The 22387-nt window shown below is 36.4% G+C and overlaps 1 long non-coding RNA gene across 1 annotated transcript; it reads right to left on the reverse strand.

The window, feature by feature from the left end:
• Positions 1–18248: 18248 nt before the first annotated feature.
• On the reverse strand, positions 18249–21373 carry LOC116750422. The gene is made up of 3 exons (XR_004349024.1): positions 21338–21373; positions 20692–20807; positions 18249–18417 (listed from the first exon to the last, which is right to left on the reverse strand). It is a non-coding gene; the product is annotated as an uncharacterized LOC116750422 (long non-coding RNA).
• Between the last annotated feature and the right edge of the window lie 1014 nt (positions 21374–22387).

The raw sequence follows: 22387 nt of genomic DNA on the forward strand, positions 1-22387 counted from the left end.
CTCTGCCAGACAGGCTAGATCTCACCCAAAATACGCATTTATTAAAATATGTCTTCATCTTTCTACTGTTCAAGAGCTGCTAGCAAAAAGTGTCATAGAGGCATTCTCTAGTTTCCATCCCAGTGTCCAGTTGGTGGCACCCAGAACTCTACATTTCTAATGCTTTCTGAACTTCTAGAATTCCAGTCACATCCTCTCATTCCTTCTCTTCAGTTTTCCCTTTTTACTTCTTTTCCATACTTCTTACTATAAATGAGTATTTAATGTGAAATTTCTTTCTGTAAAAAAAAAAAATTATTTAAATCTAATGGAATAAAGTTCCACCAGGCTAAAGACCAGAGAGAGCAAAGAAGTATCCACAGAAGAATCTGGCAAGGGAGGCCCAGACAGTCCCTCCCTCAAGAAAAGCCAATGCATCTCCTCAGAAACTATTTCAGTCACCATGTGTTCTCTAAATAGCCTTCTGAAGAATTTCCCAAGGAGATTTCTTCCCAGGGCACTTGGGAAAGGTTCCCTCCAGTAGGGTGGGTTTGGGAAGGAGTAGATGAAGTAGACCATTAGGTCAGGTTACTAAAGATAGCCTGCCATATACGTTACTCCTGACAGAAAAATAAATCAATAAATAAATCATAATGAAACAGTAGCAAGCTTTCTGAATATCAGTAGCAAGTTTTCAAATTCAAGTCTGGCTATTCCACTGCCAATACATATTTACATCAGATTATAGAAAGTTACAGCTTATAAATAGCCTACCTTCTAATGTTTTCACTCCTGAAACTATTTCCCCAAATAGTGCCTTATCTCTTTCGAAATTTGTGACCTTTGTTATTTACATGAATAGAGAAGTAAAAGACAAATTATTAACATTTCCGTAGCGCTTAGGTATTTTCAGTGTAGAAAGCCACTTGTCAGTTTTATTTGCCCGAGTATTTTAAATTGATGAGCCGTTTTGGAGGAAAGCAGTAGAATCTAAGTTTAGTCTCCATTTGTGCTCTTTGCCAGTTTCCAGCAGAGCTGGCTGAGGGAAAGCTGAAGGGTGCTGATTTAAAATCAGAGTGGATAGGTTAAGTGGTTGTACATTCTTAACAGAGAGTTCACCAAAACACATTTTAATTTCTTGTACTTATTATTACTTAATAAGTGTAGGCTTAATTGTGCCTGTATGTTTGTTTTATTGAAATGTATTAAAAGTTCACATATATTTAAATGAAATATTTCCACATGGTAATATCAGCTAAATCTAATTTCTAGCTGTTAATTCTTCAGTTTTTGTTTTGCTTTTATTTTATCTCTGTTCAAAGATATAACATTAGATGCAGCCGCTTTTTATTGTTTTGTTTTATGGGCATAAGTTCAAAATTTTGAACACTTTTATATTAGGTAATTGCTATTTTCAAAGGTGGAAATATATCCCTGTAGCTCTGCCTGCAGATTTCTGAACATTCATAAACAGAGCTACTGTACACTGAACACACTTCCCAAGGAGAGATTTAAAAATTACACTTACTCTTTTAGTCCGACAAGTGGTTATATTTTTATATGTTTCCTGGGGGCAAGGGGAAATCAACTCTTTCTCCACAAATGCCCACAACAAAGTATTGGTTTATTTTTGGCTCTCTTTTGTGGTAGTTTGCATCTAAAAAAAAACTTATTAGAAAGTGGCTCCTAGATTTTTACCCACTGACGATATGTTACAGGTTTAGTGGAAGTACTGACAAATTATGTGATAATTTCATCTGATTTTTTAACATAAAGTTTTTTTATTTTTAAGTCACAAGTCCTGAATACATTTTCTTTTATAACCTCTTGCCTGTGTATACTAGGAAGCCATTTTATTATACCTACATCTATTTGATTAAATTCATTTTTATTTTTCAGGAAAATGTCACACCCTTAAATAATGTTCATTGCATTCTAGCACCTTTCCATTAAGATCAGGGGAGCTTACCACTGAAAAGCTCACGTTTCACTCCTTTACTTTTAATAGCTCGGAAAATTGTGTTCTACCAGTATTACTTGAAACTGGATGAATATTAAATTGTCTCTGGAATTTTTTTTCTTTTGATAAATTTTAATTAATGAAATCACTATCATTTCATCCTCCACTATAAGATTGTAAAAAGAGAGAATTAAGATATAAGACCTTTAAAGATCTTAAGTTTTGCAAATTCCATATTAAAATAATCAGATGATAACAGATTTTAATAGCTGCCTTCAAGTCTCCACTTACGGCAGTTCATTCTAAGATTAGAAATTATAAATCAGAAAACATTAATAATTACTACGGTGATGCTTTGCCATTAAACCAAATATATGAATGAAAATCATACAATTTTAGTTCTAATTCTACACAATAAAAATCAGTTGAAGTAACTGACTTTCAAAGAAATGTGATCAGATGGAAATCAATTTAGAAACAAATATGATTAAAATGACTAACTGGAAAAATGTGTACAGCAAATATGACAAGCAAAGAGTTAAAATCCAATGACACAAAGAACTAATTAATTCATATGAAAAATACTGACTGAAAATACTATCTGGAAAAGCAAATAGATAATATGAGGAAAAGAATCACACATACTAACAGTGAGTACATGTGTGTTGTATGTGAACACATAAAAGAAACAAAAACATAAACAAGAATCTGCAGAAGTAAGTACTCCCTAGGAAGAGGGTGGGGGAAGAAAGGAGAATAGAAGACATTTCAAATATAGTTAAAACATTCTGTTTCAAAAACAAATAAATCAATAAATGAAGCTAATATTGTAAAATTGCTAACATTTGTCAAATTTTGCCAGTGGGCTCAGAAGGGCTTATTATTTTCTGTACCTTTCTTATGTTTCTTATGTTTAATATAACTTGTAATTTGAAAATAACCATCAAAGAATTTACAAAAGAAATTATAAAAATGACCAATAAAAAATAAAATAACCATAAATGAGTTTTTCAACATTATAAATAAGAGACAATTAAAGGAATGATAAAAACAGGCAAAAGGTTATCAGAGATTTTAAAATGTAGGATACTGAATGTTAGTATAGGTAAGATGACAAAGTCACATTCATACAATGCTGTGGGAGTGTAAATTGGTGTAACCTTTCTGAAAATCCATTTGGCAGTAGGTATAAAGAGCATGAAAATGTTCAGCTCATTTTGATCCAGTAATTCCATGTCTGGGAATCTGGCCTAAAGACAAAAGACAAATGTGAAAAACATACATAGGCACAAATCATTTATTTATTTATCTGTTAATGAATATTTATAGACCCCTGTTATGTGTCCAACATTGTATTAGCCAGTTAGTCTGTAATAGGCATCAAGACAGACAGGTCTCCATAGAGTTTTTCCATTGAAGTATTTTTCTAATAACAGGAAATTGAATACAACTTAACTATGCAACAACAGGAGATTATATATACATATAACATTGAATTATAATTATATGTATGACATATATAATTATAATTTTTTCTAGAAGATAATCACATTTATTGAACAGTTACCATGTACGAGGATCTATTTTAATCATGATTACACGTATCATCTCATTTAATTCTCACAACAATCCCATGAATTCACATATTAATTTCCTATTCTTGCTGTAACAAATTATCAAAACCTTAGTGATTTAAAACAGCACAACTTTCTTCTCTTACAGTTCACTGGGTCTCATTGGACTAAACTCAAGGTGTTGGCAAGGCTATGTTCCTTCTGGAGGCTTTAAGGAATAATCCATTTTCTTCCCTTTTCTAGATACTTTCTAGCCTTCCTTCCTCATTTGTGGCACCATTTCTCCATCTTCAAAGGCAGGAAGGTCAGGCTGAGTCTTCTCAGACTACCATATCTCCGGTTCTTTCTCTCCTGCCTCTCCTACTTATGACAACTTTTGTGGTCACATTGGGGTTCCACCTGGATAATTCAGTATAAACTACCCATCTCATAGTCAGCTGATTAGCAAACTTAATTCCATCTTTAATATTAATTCCCCTTTACCATGAAACCTAGCATATTCATAGGTTCTGGGGATTAGGGCATGGACATCTTTAGAAGGCCATATTCTACCTAACACACGTAGGTACTATTTTTATCCTCATTTTAGATAAAATAAACAGAGGGAACAGGTGTTCATTATTTTACCCAAAGGTGATACAGTTATTAGTGAGGGATCTAATATTCAAACCTAGCAAAGCAACCCAAAACCTGGGCCCTTAATCACTATGTCATACTTCATAAGCAAATTGCTGATGCTAAATCTCCTATAATAAAACAGAAATGTTTCAAAAAAAAGATGAGACTCTGTTCCATGTTAATAGCATTTATCTCTCAGTACTGAGTATATGGGTTACTTTTATTCTGCTTCTTTACATGTTTTTATAAATTTCCCATTTTCTTCAGTCACCACAGTTACATACTGTTCTGTTGTCCGCTCCCTCCATGTGTGGTTCTGGGTTCTAGCTGACCAATGTAATGCTGTGTGCATTCTGGAAGGTGGAAGCAAAACAGAGTCAATACACTCTAGTGGAAATGAGAGGCAGATACAGAGCTGTAGGTGCTTTCCAGCTTTTCCCCTCTCCCCTATGTCTAGCTCTCCTGCCTGACTGACACATCTATTGGCCAACAGCAGCCCTGGGCTTACCACCAGGGCTTTGCTGTGAACTCACAGAGACAACAGCCATGGAGAGCCAATAACCTTCCACGGATTTCTACACCTGCCTCCCCCTCCCTTCGTGACCCAGATTCTCAGCTGAATGTGCACAGCTTCCAGATTTCCACACAGGACCAACTCGTTAACCTGGGTCAGGGCTGGCTGGTGTCCTCTGGTATAATGACTACTTTTTTTTGGACTTTTACATTCTTAGCTTCTCTCACAGGTGTTGAAATTCTGATTCCTCTTACCCATTTCTTTTTCCTAATATGCACAGTACTTCTGCATACCTGATTGAATTCTGACTGATACAGCTATTGGCACCAGAACTGGGTTTCTTTGTCATAAAAACTAAAACATGTGGCAATCACTTTGACACTGGTGATAGAAAGACACTGCAAGGACCTAAAGAGTCTGTTAGTGAAGACAAGAAGGACAATATAGAAACTATTATTGGAAGTCGGAGGAAGGGGGCTTAAGTTATGTATTGGCAGAAATATTATCTTACCTGTGGAAATGTGGTAAATAGAAAGAGTACCTAAGGAACTCATTGATCTGGCTAAGGAGAATGTTGAAAGTGCTAACTGGCTTCTTCTAACTACATATGGTAGATGTGAGAAAAGAAAGATAAACTTAAGAAGGAAGTATTTAGTATTTTAGCACAACTTAGAGGGATTATAGAGGGTCAAGGACAGTTAACCACGTAGACTAAGAAATGGACTCAGGGTACTGACCAAATCCAGGGACCTACTAGTAGAATGTCATCTCAGTTTAAAGATGGGATTGAGAATGCAGCTCTAACCCTTTGTTGAGACTGAAGGTTGATTTAATGATATGCCTCACAGACCCTCTCCACCAGACCTAAAAAAAAAAAAAATGCTAGTAAATTTGTCTCTTAGACCCTTTCACCCTTTCTACTGACTCTCAGCCCAAGATAGAGAGTGACCTGTTTCAAAGAGATTTGTGGGAAGTATAAACATCAGTAACATTCCTGAGAAAGCCAATTATGTTGGTGGAAGGACTGACAAATTGAATTAAATGGAAGGGCGTTAGTTCAAAATAAAAATATCATAGGCTTTCCAAACTTTCTATGGGTGAAGAGCAACCTAAGAAAGTTAAACAGCTGCAATCCTGGGCCATTTCCTGTGGAAAGGAAGGATGAGTCCAAATGTAGATCCAGTAGGTTGAAGAGTGGAGTTTAAAACCGTAGGAAACATATATATATGTATAGCTGATTCACTTTGCTGTATAGTAGAAACTGACACAACATTATAAAACACCTATACTCCAATAAAATTTTTAAAAATTAAAAACTAATAAATAAACCTAATGGCAAGGGCAAATATATATATATATATATATATATATATATATATATATATATATATATATTGTTTGTTTGTTTAATAAAAACATAGGAAACAATTCCCAAGGAGCACGTCTGGGCTCTAATTTCTAATTAAGGAACTGGCATCGTTGTCCTAGCTGGATTTCAGAACTGCTATGGACTGGTGACTACTACTGACTTCTCATTCCCTCCTTTTGAATGGGAATGTGCACTGAAGTTTTCCTGATACCATGTACACCTTAAGACCATCTTGCTATGAGGATCTCCAAGCTAACTACGTAGAGAGGCTGAAGTGAAAATGGAGTTGCCAGCGAGCCCCTAACTGTGTCAGGCACCCCAGCCCAGGGGCCAGTGCCTGCAGGAGCAATGTGGAGAAGAACCAAGCAATTCTAGTGACAGGCAGAAAGAACGGAGGCCCCAGGCAAATCATCTCAGCCATGTCTAGCTGTTTGAGCCACCTCGGCTGAGACCCAGACATCATGTAGAGAAGATAAGCCATCTTTGCTATGCCCTGACTGAATTCATGAATTCAAAGTGTAAACAAAATAAAATGTTGTTGCTTTTTTCACTAAATTTTGGGATGGAATAAATCCATAACTGAAATAATATACAAGATATAATTGAAAAAAATATGTATTACTTTTGTAACCTGTCCAAACAAAAAATAGATTGTGAATGTCTTCTTTTCCCATTGGCTAACTTGGTAATTTAAATTTTAAAACTTGGAGGGGCAGGGCTTCCCTGGTGGCACAGTGGTTAAGAATCTGCCTGCCAATGCAGGGGACACGGGTTTGAGGCCTGGTCTGGGAAGATCCCACATGCCGCGGAGCAACTAAGCCCGTGTGCCACAACTACTGAGCCTGCACCCTAGAGCCCATAAGCCACAACTACTGAGTCTGCCCTCTAGAGCCCACAAGCCACAACTACTGAGCCTGCATGCCACATCTATTGAAGCCCGCGTTCCTAGAGCCCATGCTCCGCAACAAGAGAAGACACTGCAATGAGAAGCCCGTGCACCACAAAGAAGAGTAGCCCCCGCTCGCCGCAACTAGAGAAAGCCTGCATGCAGCAACAAAGACCCAACACAGCCAAAAATAAAAATAAATAAAATAAATAAATTTATTTAAAAAAAAAAAACTTGGAGGGATAAACATATTAATGTTATGAATCAAAGGGTATCAATCCATCTGTAATTCAAATACTGTCTCCCCATTAGCATTTCTATGTGGCCTCAGGTTGGAAATTGCCTTCCTCTCCTCTTTTTCCCCACAACTCTTTTTTTTTTAATTCTTTTTTATTGAGGTATAGTGTATTTACAATGTTGTATTAGTTTCTGGTGTACAGCAAAATGATTCAGTTATATGTATACATATATTCTTTTTCATTATAGGTTATTACAAGATATTGAATATATTTCCGTGTACTATACAGTATGACCTTGTTGCTTATCTGTTTTATGTATAGTAGTGTGTATCTGCTGATCCCAAGTTCTTAATTTATCCTTCCCCCTGCTTTCCCCTTTGGTAACCGTAAGTTTGTTTTCTATGTCTTTGAGTCTGTTTCTGTTTTGTAAATAAGTTCACTTGTATCATATTTTAGATTCCACATATAAGTGATATCATATAATATTTGCTTTTCTCTGTCTGACTTACTTCACTTAGTATAATAATCTCTGGGTCTATCCATGTTCCTGCAAATGGCATTATTTCATTCTTTCTTATGGATGAGTAGTATTCCATTGTATGTATGTGTATAGATATAGATAGATAGATAGATAGATAGATAGATAGATAGATAGATAGATATCACATCTTCTTTATAACTTCTTTATAACCCATAACTCTTGATTATCTGCACCATCCATCTGGCATTCCCTGTAAACTGCCTTGTGATATGGGTATAAAATATTTCATATTACATTACAAAGGTTAAGGTACTAGGTACTAATGTATTTCAGAAGATAGACATATAAGGTATTGTTCCTGTCCTCAGAGAACCCAAAGGCTTACAAGCTATTCGGTCTACTTGTATAAGTAAATATATTACTGTTACAGAAGATTGACAAAACTTGTTCCACATGGAAATTCAGAGTATTAAAAGGGACTAAGGAAAGAGCCTCTTTGCTAGAGGATATAAAAAATATATATGTAGGAGATATAGTTGAGATGAAACTGGGATTACAGAGGCTTTTGGCCCAGAGTAGACTCGAAAGTCCTCAAGAGCAGGAATACCATGATTCTCACAAATTCCTCAAGCATCTGTCAAAGAGTTTTGAAAATTATAGAAGCTCAATAACTGTTTGTTGAACAAATTATGGGATGGATTTCCAATTCATGTGTACTACATTGTGGAAAAGAATCACTTGATCATCTTTTGTTCTGGGATAGTAATTTGACAGTATATTTTTACTACCAATGTCTGTGGGATGCAGAGACGCTTGCATATAAAGCCCTTGTGACAGTTTCAGATAAAGAAATGCTAAAACTATACATTATTATTAAATGAAAAAGAAGACGAAATTCACTGATATTTCTCATGCAGCAACAATTTTGCCATATACCTAGAATAACAAGGGCAAATAGCTTCGCCATGAAAGTCCATGCCATTTGTTCAAGATATTTTGACAGGTTCTACATTTTCTCATGAAGTTATAAATTGTAATGTTTATAGCCATCAGCATATGACCTGATTGAGGTAAATGAGAACAGAAGAGAGAGAGAGAGAAAGAAAATCTAATTCAGAATAGAGTTGTAAAAACAAAAGATTAGAATAAGGTCCTTTATGTCACTGAGATAAATTGTTACACTCTTTTATGTTCTACATCATGGACTTCTAACACATTCACAACTTGTATGTGTCATATGGGCATGAGCTATTTCTCATCCTCCCACTCATACTTCCTTCCTAATAGCAAGTTGTTCCAAAATATCTTGTCAGCAAGCCTTTGCTGCTGCTTGAAGACAAACTCGATTCTGAAACCCTTTGCTCTTTGCAAAAGAAAGAAAAATAATCTTGTTTTATTTCCAGTGTTAGAATATAAATCAGTATCATAGGTAAGTTCAGTATTTTATGAGTGTTTAAATTAAATGCATATAAAACACAATACCTATTCTTGATAAGATTTAAACTGTAAAATGGATTCTGCATAGGTATAAAACATTCCTCAAATTCTTGGTTTTCTTGATTTTTTAAAATCCTTTTTTCATACAATCTGTTTATACCTTCTAGTTAAACAAAACTATTGAGAATTATGATTTGTTCAACACATTTTAGAGGAAAATCTCAATTAATAGAGTCAATACAACCAAACTTTTTTAAACCATAGATTGGTTTTTAAAAAATTCACCAACCCCAGCTCCAACTTCCTTGAAAATTACAAAAGGCTTGTGATAAAACCAGCCCAGAAATTGAACATGGCTTAATCTGGCCACTGCTTAGTCCTCAGAGAAATCCATAGCCCCACCCTCAAACTTCTAAAGTGGATAAAACGTCTCAGCCAAGTCAGCCCTCATTGCCTAGTGTTTGACCCTGGTGTCCAACTCAGATATGTGACCAAGGAGTAAAAGGTAGAACCGGTAAACCATCACCATGTGCTGACTGATGCCCACACTCCACAGCTGCAATACTGGAGCTGGAAGTGCCAATGCAAGGACATCAGCCAGCTGGGAATATAACATGCTTTTGTAGTGTTCATAAAATATCTCTGGCCCACAAACAAATGGTAGTGAGGGGACAGAAAAGCTATTCATTCATTCATACACACACACACACACACACACACACACACGCATTAAACGCTTTTTGTGACTGAAGGTGAAGGCAAGTTGAGCAATCAGTGCTGAAATTGATGGGAAGAGATGGTGGTTAATGTACAAGGTGTAATATTGTAAAGGGTAAGAGTATCCTTTATCTGAGGCCAGAAGGAAGGAGAACTGGATGATTTAAAAAGAAATTCTGACATGGACAGAATGAACATTGAAGGAGCTCACAGAAGATAACTCTATGGCAATAAAGAAGTCATTCTAATTGTAGAACAAAGGGAAGGTACAGCATGGCTTTGGGGCATGAGCATGTTAGAAAACTTTGGAGAAAACACTGAATGGCAATGTGACAAGGAGGATTCATACAAAGTCAAATCAGAGGTTCTGTGAGCTACAGGCTCCTCTGAAGTGTTAGGATATATAGGTATATAGTAGACATCGATGATTTTAGGTTCACAGCCTTCTGCAGTGGTGCTTAGGAGCTTGAAAATCAAGTTGGAGGAAATGGTCAGTAGAATGTCATTCAGGTCCAGGGAGATAGGAGAGCTGGCGTGGTAGAAGATAATGAGTAAATATGTAAGGGAGAAGTGATTAAGGAGACCATTTTAAGATTATGGGCATTTCGTGATCTGAAAAAAACAATGAGCTTTCATAGTTTTTGCATTAGCAAGTAACGAGTTCAACATTTTGGAGGGTGTTTATCCCATCACTGAGCCTCAGGTTCTCCCTGAGGTTAACTCCATTGTTGACCTCCAACAAATCCCTAAGAGTCAAACATACTTGACAGCTACTCCATCTTTGATCTCCACGCCATCACTGAGTTCAGTTCTTAGGCCTCTATCCCATTCCTGACACATGACTGGTCCTAGTCTTAAATAACCAGTACCTAAATCTGGGTCTCACACTAAGGTGAAGGTAAATGTTAGGGACAGAGTAAACTCCAGGGTTAGAGGTTAGAGATGAATGTCAAGAATGTGATGATGGTGATGAAGTAATCCATTAGGCTGGATAACAAAAAAGTTGCGGGTTACCTACTGCATACATTAATTTTTATAAAAACAGTCCTTTTCATACTGTAAATTCAATTTATTTTAGAAAAAGGGAATACATATAGACATTAAAATATTTACATATGAAAATAGTAAATATGTCGTGAATCTATGGTAATCTAGCAAGTTATTCATGGCACTGTACAAGATTGGCTATTGGGTCTTGGGTGCTTAAGGTGGCAATTTAAACCATAAGGCACATGGTGAACACAGAGGCTCTCAGAAATGGTTTGAAACAATGGTATAAAAGTTTCAATGAGAAAAAAACGGTGTGCACTGCCTTCTCCTCTTTCCCTAAAAGTTGTTTAGTGAAGTGTCATGAAGAAAATAATAAAATCACAGATAGAGCCAAGTTCCTGTAAAGGCAGAGTAATGCAAAAGTCTTTGATAGTGTAGAAAAATGAATTCATAAGAGGAAGAGATGAGAATGAAGGGGCAGTCAGAGTTGAAGTGTGCCTAAGGAATAAGGTGTGAGTTCGATAGGAACCAGCATATCAGAGGGTAAAGCGGAGAATATTTGACTGTCACCTTCGGCGATGACTAGAGTAAGGAATGACAGATGTTGGAGTTGGGGAATAAACTAGAAGGCCATAGTAGAACAGGAAACAGGATATGTAGGCTTTGCTGTTGGCAGAATTTGAAGCTTTTCGAAACCCCAGAGGCCTGACTGGGGACTGGGGTGTTGGTGTGATCTTGTAAACTTGCTTCCTCTGCTTGGCTCTGTTGCTGATGACAGCTTCGTGATGGAAGAGCGGTTGTTGTGGGACTGCCCCTCAGCACACAGCCTTCTACATGCTCAACTCTCAAGGAAAACAGAGACCTTAGGTGCAGGAGAGCCTAGGCCTCCTTGCTCCAGGAATTCTGTTGGAATGACTAAGCTATGGGAAGTCAAATAAATTGGCAGTTAATTGGTGAAGTGAAGATTTGCAAACTATAGCACTATATCTAGTTGCAGAAATCAGAGCCTGAAATAGTCAGGACAGTATTGCACAACTGCTGACTCAGGAGGGCCTCAACTATTTCCTTCTACCAAATAGAAAAAGCAGCATCTAGTTTTCTTCCTTAAACTAAAACATGCGTTGTAGGAATGCCTTTCATGCTGATCATTCGACTCGTCTTTTGCTTTAGAACATCACGTTATGGTATAATTTAAAGAGTAATAGATAAGAGGGTAAGAGTCTCCACGCCCTTAAGTTACTAAATTATCTGACCTTTCCGTGTTACAGTGACATCAGTAATGGGATGATCCATATAACTTCTGGGGGGTGAACGTGATCATATCTGCATTAGAAAGATGATTTCGACACTAGGATGGAGGGTGGATTGGTAAGAGCTTATAGGAAGAACACAGTGGAACTAAATCAAGAAACTATCATCAAGATCTAGTGAGAATTCATGGTCTAAAAGGAGAGAGAATATGTTTAGCAGGACTAAAGTTTGATGACAAACTGGATATGAGGGAAAGAATGAAGTAGAGAGAGGAAGGTAACTAGGATGAAAGCAGGATCTTTGGTTTGGGTGGAGATGCCCTTTCTTAGAGAGGGAACATAAGAAGGTGAGCATGTGTGAGGGGAAAGATGCCAAATTTACTTTTAGGCACATTGATTTTGGATATTCACTTTAAGACATATCGGAGACATCCGGCAGGCATAAAGATGAACAGTTCTGAAGATATATGTATGCAGAATGTACATAGTTGGTGAGAAGATCACCCAGAAAAAAGACCTCTGAGGCTCAGACAGCGTGATTTCATTTTAATATGTTTGAAACTTTAAACTACAGTTGAACAACGAACAGCAGACTAAGAACTATCTTTACGTAAAACTTCATTTGAAAACGAAATTACTGTATGCAAACAATTGGCATTGAATGGATTCATTTCCTCAGTCATTTGTGCATTTAAATGTTTACTTACCAGAGAAAGAGGAGCAATGTATCCCTGTTTGTATGTGTGTGTATCCTTGTGCACATGTGAGAGTGTGCAACCAAAAACACTGTGTATGTATGTTTGTGTATACATAAAATTCTTGTGGATAAACACGTACGAGGAAATACAAAAAAAAATTGTTCTTAAGGACTAAGGGGAACAGTAGTTTTCGGAGGATGAGGAAGGAAATGTTTGTTGTGTAGGTATGTTGCTTTGTTTATAGTTCTGCTTCTAGTGGGGTGTAAAGTTAAGGTCACCCAAAGAATCCCTGTTTAGTCATATAAATGCTAGAAAACATGCTTCCCCAGGGAAAGATCTTCTCAACAGCAAATAATCCTTAAATAATTCAATTGTAAATTCTAGTTCATAGGTATGTAGTGTGTGTGTGTGTGTGTGTGTGTGTGTGTGTACACAAACTACACACATTACACACACACGCACGCATAATTTTTTACCTAGTGGGAGGAAAAGCAATTTTTAAGAGAATGACGATTATAATAAAACACTTGAAGAATTATAATCAAAAACTAAAATAAATGAATTATGATTAAATAATCAACTGCAAACTTGCATGTGTTTCTCCTATAATGATATGTTTCAAAAATTTGATTAATTGTGCATAAGCTTCATGTGTCAATTTTGATAAATTGGATAACTTACTGAAAATAATATTAAAAACTCTAATTTCTTGTTCTCTGTATTTTATCTATGGTCATTACATATTCTTGACATTTATGCTAAATTCACATTTATATGGAAGGACAGTTCTATCATCCTTAAGCCCAGGCCACTTACTGAATTTTATGCTTGAGGTTGCCTAAAAATTATTCAGAATTCCTCTATAAAGAAATAGACTTTTCTAATGCAAACAAGTTGTTTATTTAAATAGTTGAAGAGTTTTAGGGGTCCAATAAATGACACCCATATTTGTCTCTTTATTCTGTTCGTATATAATCAAAAACCGGCAAATGGAGCTCAAAATATTAACTTTACTACCAATAAAGTTTATCATCAGAGAGAATGACTTTTGATCTGTGACCAAATGAGTTAGCTAAATTAATCAGATTTGATTGGATAAGAACAGATGCCCCAACAGGGATACAGCTGCTCTCATGAGCTTAACCATAGTGTAGAGAGCAGAAAAGAATTCATGCACCAGGCAGACAGTCTGGCTCTGAAAAAGGCCACCGGGCCTAAGTCAAGTACATTTAGCTTTCTATCCCAAACTTATCTCTCAGGTAAGTCACTCCACTTTCAGAGAAAGGAGAAAAAGAGGAAGGAGAGAAATTGAAAGTATCCTTCTCAGACTTTTCGTTTCTAGGGAAGTAGAGCAGAAATTTGCTTTCCTCTTTGAAAACACAGGCAGAGTAAAACGCATCCCTACTTCACAGGTAATAAGTAACAAAGATGCTCTGTCACTTTCAGTGTATACAAAGCCCCTTGTATTAAGCCAGATGATAGAAATTAGTGTAATGTCATGGAGAATGGGGTCAATTCTATAGTTATGAAAATGTTCAGTTTCAGTTTCTTTTTCTTTTCATTGCTCTAGCTGGTTTAAGGAAATGAATGATTCTCCTCTTGTCTGAGAGAACCAGAGTATCTTTATTTGTTCTCATTTAAACCCTATAATCCTAATAAGTATTTTAATGGACATATTTAGTTTATCAAATTTCATTTTTCACATATCTATAATATTTAATGCACTTATAGAAATGTTCTACTATTCATCTACCTGCCCCTACTTTATTCTGTATATTCTATTTAAGAGAGTCACTACAAACAAACTCAAATGCATTTTTTTTGAGTTATAATTGACATATAACATTGTATTCGTTTTACGTGTACAGCATAATGATTTGATATACGTGTATATTATGAACTGATTACCACAATAAGTTTACTTAAAATCCATCACCACAGTTACAATTTTTTCTTCTTGTGGTGAGAACATTTAAGATTTACTCTTTTACCAATTTTCAAACATACAATACTGCATTTTTAACTAGAGTCACAATGCTGTATATTACATCATCAGGACTTATTTATCTTATAACTAGAAGTTTGAAACTTTTGACTACCTTCAACCCTTGTCTCTGGCAATCACCAATCTGGTATCTGTATCTGAGTTCGATTCTTTTTTCAGATTCCACATATAAGTGAGATCATATAGTATTTGTCTTTCTCTGTGTGATTTATTTCATTTAGCATATGCCCTTGAGGCCCATCCACATCACAAGTGGCAGGATTTCCTTCTTTTTATGACCAAATAGTATTCCATTGCAAGGCATACCTGTCAGCTTGAGTGTTGAGCCAATCTATTTCTCCAATAGCATTTGCTCACTTCGTGTCTCTGTGTCACATTTTGGTAATTCTCAAAATATTTTAAACCCTCCACCAGGAAAAAAAGTTACAACTTGCTGAGATGATGGTTAGCCTTTTTTAACAATAAAGTTTTTTTTTTTTTTTTTGCAGTACGCGGGCCTCTCACTGTTGTGGCCTCTCTCGTTGCGGAGCACAGGCTCCGGACGCGCAGGCTCAGCGGCCATGGCCCACAGGCCCAGCCGCTCCGCGGCATGTGGGATCTTCCCAGACCGGGGCACGAACCCGCGTCCCCTGCATCGGCAGGCGGACTCTCAACCACTGCGCCACCAGGGAAGCCCAATAAAGTATTTTTTAATTAAAGTATGTAATTCTTTTTTAGACATAATGCTATTGCACACTTAACAGACTACAGTATAGTGTAAACATAACTTCTTTTGATTGTTTCTTCTTCCAGTTTTATTGATATATAATTGACATATAGCACTGTGTGAGTTTAAGGTATACAGCATAATGATTTAAAAAAATTTTGTTTAACGTGTAGTTGATTTACAATGTTGTGTTAATTTCTGCTGTACCTCAAAGTGATTCAGTTATACATACATACATTCTTTTTTATATTCTTTTCCATTATGGTTTATCACAGGATATTGAATATAGTTTCCTGTGCTATAAATTAGGACCTTGTTATTTATCCATTCTATATACACCAGTTTGCATCTGCTAATCCCAAATTCCCACTCCATCTCTCCTAAACCCCTCTCCCCCTTGGCAACCACATGTCTGTTCTCTATGCCTGTGAGTCTGTTTCTTGTTTCATAGATAAGTTCATTTCTGTCATATTTTAGATTCCACGTATAAGTGATATCATATGGTATTTGTCTTTGTCTTTCTGACTTACTTAGTATGATAATCTCTAAGTCCATCTGTGTTGCTGCAAATGGCATTATTTCGTTCTTTTTTATGGCTGAGTAATATTCCATTGTAGTTATATATACCACATCTTCTTAAACTAATCATCCAGTTGATGGTCACCTGGGTTGTTTCCATGTCTTGGCTATTGTAAAGAGTGCTGCTGCTATGAACATAGGGGTGCATGTATCTTTTTGAATTACAGTTTTGTCTGGATATATGACTGGGATTGCTGAATCATATGGCAACTCTATTTTTAGCTTTTTAAGGAGCCTCCGTACTGCTTTCTGTAGTGGCTGCACCAATTTACATTCCCACCAATGGTGTAGGAGGGTTCCCTTTTCTCCACACCCTCTCCAGCATTTGCTATTTGTAGGCTTTTTCATGATGGCCATTTTGACCGGTGTGAGGTGGTACCACATTGTAGTTTTTTGTTTGTTTGTTTGTTTGTTTGTTTGTTTGTTTTTTGGCGGTACGCGGGCCTCTCACTGTTGTGGCCTCTCCCGTTGTGGAGCACAGGCTCCGGATGTGCAGGCTCAGCGGCCATGGCTCACGGGCCCAGCCGCTCCGTGGCATGTGGTATCTTCCTGGACTGGGGCACAAACCCGTGTCCCCTGCATTGGCAGGCGGACTCTCAACCACTGCGCCACCAGGGAAGCCCCCTCATTGTAGTTTTGATTGGCATTTCTCTAGTAATTAGCAATATGGAGCATCTTTTCATGTGCCTCTTGGCCATCTGTATGTCTTCTTTGGAGAAATGTATACTTAGGTCTTCTACCTTGTTTCAAATGGGTTATTTGTTTTTTTGTTGTCGAGTTGTATGAGCTGTCTGTATATTTTGGAAATTAAGCCATTGTCGGTCTCATCATTTGCAAATATTTTCTCCCATTCCGTAGGTTGTCTTTTCATTTTGTTTATGGTTTCCTTTGCTGTGCAAAAACTTGTAAGTTTGATTAGGCCCCATTTGTTTATTTTCATTTTTATTTCCTTTCCCTTGGGAGACTGACCTAAGAAAACATTGGTACGATTTATGTCAGAGAATGTTTTGCCTATGTTCTCTTCTAGGAGGTTTATGGTGTCATGTCTTATATTTAAGTCTTTAAGCCATTTTGAGTTTACTTTTGTGTATGGCATGAGGGTGTGTTCTAACTTCATTGATTTATATGCAGCTGTCCAACTTTCCCAACACCACTTGCTAAAGAGACTTTTTTCCCATTATATATTCTTGTCTCCTTTGTCAAAGATTAATTGACCATAGGTGTGTGGGTTTATTTCTGGGCTTTCTATTCTGTTCCATTGATCCATATAAACATAACTTTTATATGCACTAGGAAACAAAAAAATGCATATGACTTTACTGTGATATTTGCTTTACTGCAGTGGTCTGGAACAGAACCTGCAATATCTTGGAGGTAGGAGTGTACATAGACACCACATTTTCTTTATCCATTCAACCACTGAAGGACACTTAGGCTGTTACCATGTCTTGACTATTACAAACGATACTGCGATGAACACGGGGATATCTTTTCAAGTTCGTGATTTTATTTTCTTTGGATAAATACTCAGAAGTGAAATTGCTGGATCATATGGTAGCTCTATTCTCAAATTTTTGAGGAAACTCCATGCTATTTCCATAGTGGCTTCACCAATTTACATTTCCACCAATGATGAACAAGAGTTCCTTTTTCTCTACATTCTTACCAGTACTTGTTATTTCTTGTCTTTTTGATTATAGCCATTCTGACAGGTGTAAGGTGATACCTCACTGTGGTTTTGATGTAAATTTCTCTGATGATTGTGGTGTTGAGCACTTTTTCATGTACTTGTTAGCCATTTGTATGTCTTCTCTGGGAAAATTCCTTTTAAGATACGCTGCCCACTTTTTAATCAGATTGTTCATTTGTTTTCTTTTTCTGTTAAGTTGTATGAGTTTTTATATATTTTGGATAGTAATCCCTTATCAGATATATGACTTGCAAATATTTTCTCCCATTTGGTAGATTACCTTTTCATTTTGTCAATGGTTTCCCTTGCTGTGTAGAAGCTTTTTAGTATGATATAGTCCCACTTGTTTATATTTGCATTTGTTGCCTTTGCTTTGGTGTCAAATCCAAAAGATCATTGCCAAGACTGATGTTAAGGATTTATGTTTTCTTCTAGGAGTTGTATGGTTTCAGATCTTGTGTTCAAGTCTTTAAACCATTTTGAATTGATTTTTATGTGTGGTGTAAGACAGTGGTCCAGTTTCATTCTTTGGCATCTGCTGACCAGTTTTCCCAAGACCATTTACTGAAGAGACTATTCTTTCCCCATCGTATATTCTTGGCTCTTTTGTCAAATGCATTCTTTATAAGGTCTTTATCCAAGAGAGTTGGCACTCTGATTAATGGTCACCAGAATGATGATTTCTTCTTTGCACGAATGAAAGATAGCGGTGTGTTAAGGAGGGACTATTTGAGACAAAGAGACAAATCAAAAGAGTTTGGATAGAAGATAGTTAGCTTTGAAGTAGATGGTTAAAAACAATGTTTATACTTAAAGATACCTAAAAATAAGCAATATAATTATATTTACCTCAGTTTCTAAAGATTTATTCTAATTAGTAAGTTAAGGGTAGAAGTTGCACTATACAAAATGTCTAACAGGTTGTTCCTCCTGTGAATGTTATTGGATTTAATATTATTACTATTATGTGAAACCTGAAACTCGACCACCAAAGAAAAGAAAAAACCAGCAAAAATTTAGTTTTGTGATTTAATCACACAGTTAACATATAAATTTATGATGCTAAAAAGGTAATACTGGGCTTCCCTGGTGGCGCAGTGGTTGAGAGTCCACCTGCCCATGCAGGGGACACGGGTTCGTGCCCCGGTCCGGGAAGATCCCACATGCCACGGAGCAGCTGGGCCCGTGAGCCATGGCCACTGAGCCTGCGCGTCCGAAGCTTGTGCTCCACAACGGGAGAGGCCACAACAGTGGGAGGCCCACGTACCGCAAAAAAAAAAAAAAGGTAATATTACTATGGATCACTGCATTGGCCATATTAACATTTATATTTAAGTTAAACTTTTTCATAAGATTGCTGTAGCTTTTAATTACTACATTTAATTTAGAAACTTAGAGGAAATGAGTGATGATCACTCATGCCTTTGGATTTCATGAAAATGGGGATAACATTTAATCAGTTTGTTCACCAAAGTATTCTTTAAAGTTTTGCTGAATGCATGACTAGATTAACAAACTGGAGACAGCTGAGAATATAAAAAATGTCAGTATCAGTCTTCTTGGAAGGCTTTGTTAGTTTATAATGTGGCTGAAAATTCCTGACCTTTTCAAGAAAAAGAGAAACATACAGGTCTCCTTCATAATTGTCTTATGTCTAAAGATGCCAGATTTGTATGGAGCATTTGAAAGCATTTTTTCTTTAAATAGAACAAATTTGGCTTTAACATATGAAATGGTGTCTTAGAAAGTTCTCTTATTCTTTATTCGTAAAAGATATTTTAAATAGATCGAGGAGTGTAGTGATAACCCTTATTAAGCCTGGAATAATGAAGTGTTGACCTGCTGTTATGGCAAACAGAGAAATTTTCATTTGTACTTTAATTTGTCTAGATTAGCAATGAATAATAAGAGAAAAAAAAACACACAAGAAGTGCAATACTGATTTCTCCAGGCTCTGAGATTAGGAACAGATAGAATTATTATTTAATATAAATTGGGAGATTTCCTACCTTTTAAGATAGAAAAGATGTTAGAAGTATAACTATAATGACCCTGGGGTAATTTGTAATTTAAAGCAATTCAGAAAATGGGACAAATTATGTAGCAAAATAGTAAGAAATAAGATTCAAATCTTAGTTTATTTGCTTTTGAGCAAATGAAGTGACTTTATTTTATTAAGTGACTCAATTTCTCTGTACTTAGTAACATCATTTATAAAATGAGGATGAGAAGAGTGCTATTTCATAAGGGCTATTGTAAGGATTAAATAAGACTATTTAAATAAGGGACTAGTACTATGCCTGGCAAATGGTAGGTGCCCAATAAGTATCAGCACCCCTTTTTGTTTCCTCAGAAACATGGGGAAATTTTGAAGAAAACCAGCTTACTTTCCTGGCTAGGAAAGCACTTAAAGGAACATGAAGCTAAGCAATTCTATCACAGTTTTCTAATCTTTAGCCTCTATCAGAAAGATGCTAAAGCAATCCTATGAAAGGTTTTGATTTAAATAGAAATGTTAATAAGGCCAATGCACTGATCCATAACAACATTGCCTTTCTAGCGTCTACTGAATTGTGTTTGGAAAAAGTGAGAGATACAAAATTTCCCACAGACCTAATTTTCTCTAGCCAAGCCTCACACTAAGGGTTTGACTGGTATGCGTGGATAAGGAAAAAAGTCATCACTGAAGATCTCTGTCAAGAGACTCTGGGCACAGGGGCCAAGTCTTTGGTCTAACAAGCTCCCCAGCTGATTATTATAAACATTAAGGCTTGAGATGCACTGGTCTCCAGGATAATTTTCCTGAGTCCTGAAGTAGCCCATTATTTTTTTTGAAGGATAGAGAAACTACTCAGTGAGCTGTTACCATTGGAAAAGCCGCACACTCTTCTCACTTTTTTTCCTTAGGGCCCAATATTCATACGATATAATTATAAATAACAAACAAATGGGGAGAAAGATTGTTTTCAGTGCTTGAACCATTAAGAGGCCCATCCTACCTTTTTGCTTATCTTGCCAGGGTGGTCCCCTTGGGTAGCTGTTGGGGGAGAGTTCAGGGAGAACTCAGCTGATTCCCAAAGTGGATTCAAACCATAAGCTACAGACACAAACTAGGCTGGGTTAAAATCAAAATGAAATAAAGACAGAGTTGTTGAAATTGATGTAGGCTGAAGATTCTTGCCTTGTCTTCACTTCCAGCAAGAATGTACCTTTCTTGTACAGTTGATGGATAGGCTTCATGACTTGGAGACGTCATTCTACTTTTTAACTGTTGGTTAGCTGTTACTGTTTTACCAATTCCAAGATCCATTCTTGTGCCATTAATAATGCCAAAAAGCAGCTGTGTTAAAGCTGAGGCCATCTCCCAGTTTTACCAGCCTTTGAGGTCACAAGTATAAGTAGCTCAAAGGGATTCTGCTCCCTTCAAGGTCTGATGTTTCCCCCACCTGTTATACTGTTAGGGCAGTTCTCAACTTCATTTGTTAATATAAACCTTTTACATTCATTTCTGTGGTTGTTCTTTCTTCTATTTTTCCAATGAATATTGTCATTCTCTTTTCTTTCTATTCATCTAACTTAACCTCTCTGACTAAAATTTCTTTCCAGGATCACATCACACACTCTTAATTTTTACATGAATCTCACCTAATGGTTCAAACAAAAAGCTGCTCCTGCCTTGTAAGATCAGCCCTGGAGGCTTCCTCTCGAGTAAAGTAACATCAGCTTCTTCTCCAGCTGTTCTGGTGTATTTCAGACTCTAGATAAAATTTTCCATTGTCATTATTTTAAGATTTCCAAGTTTCATCCCCTATGATAGGGAAGAAGTAAAATAGAAAAACAGAGCCAGGAACAATAAGAACACACAGGAACAAACAAGTAAGCAGCTTTCAGGTTGCACCAAATATGGCACCAGTGCCCTGATCTAGTGTTCATGAGTTTGATATCAATTATGACATTTTGATGTTCTAAATCAAAGATATGGCTAAGATCACAGTTACTATGGAGACCTCAGAAAGAATTGCTGACCTTCAGTGAGTTCTTTATAGCATCAGTGAAAGACACATAAAAAAGAAAGGTATTTAAGAGGTCCAATATTTCATTCAGAGAATTTCTTTTTACTAAGGTTTAGTGAGATTCAGGTTATAGGTTTTTTCTTATAGTTCCTTATTATTAATATTAAATACAATTTAATATTAAAGAATTCATAATATTATCAAATACTTTTGTTTGTCAATGTACTTCACCATTACTCCCAAGGTTTTCTTATTTGGTTGTTAATTTCAATCAGTTTATAAAAGTGATCAATCAATGTCACGGGTACAGAAAAAGTGAGTTAATTCTGCTTATGTAACCAGCCGTATTTGGACTTTACAGCATTTTAAACTGAGAGAAATGTTACTCACTGTAAGTTAGGTTTCAACCAGGAGTGCACTGCCATTGGCTGTTGGCTCTTACAAACTACTACAAGTATGTATCTTAGAAGAGAGACAGAGGTTAGGGGCAAAAATCCAAAATGAACAAATAAAAATCTCAGAGAATAAGTGGTACAATGTGGAAGCAAAGTTCTAGCACTCTTCCTTTGCCCATCCAGAAACTGATGTTTCTGACTCAATCACCTTACCTAAATGAGGGCTTCTTACTTTGATATATACAATTTTAGAGGGAGAGAGATGGTTCCTCCTAACCACTAAACTT

This window comes from Phocoena sinus, chromosome 3, assembly GCF_008692025.1.
Source record: "Phocoena sinus isolate mPhoSin1 chromosome 3, mPhoSin1.pri, whole genome shotgun sequence".
NCBI classification, from domain to species: Eukaryota; Metazoa; Chordata; class Mammalia; order Artiodactyla; family Phocoenidae; genus Phocoena; species Phocoena sinus.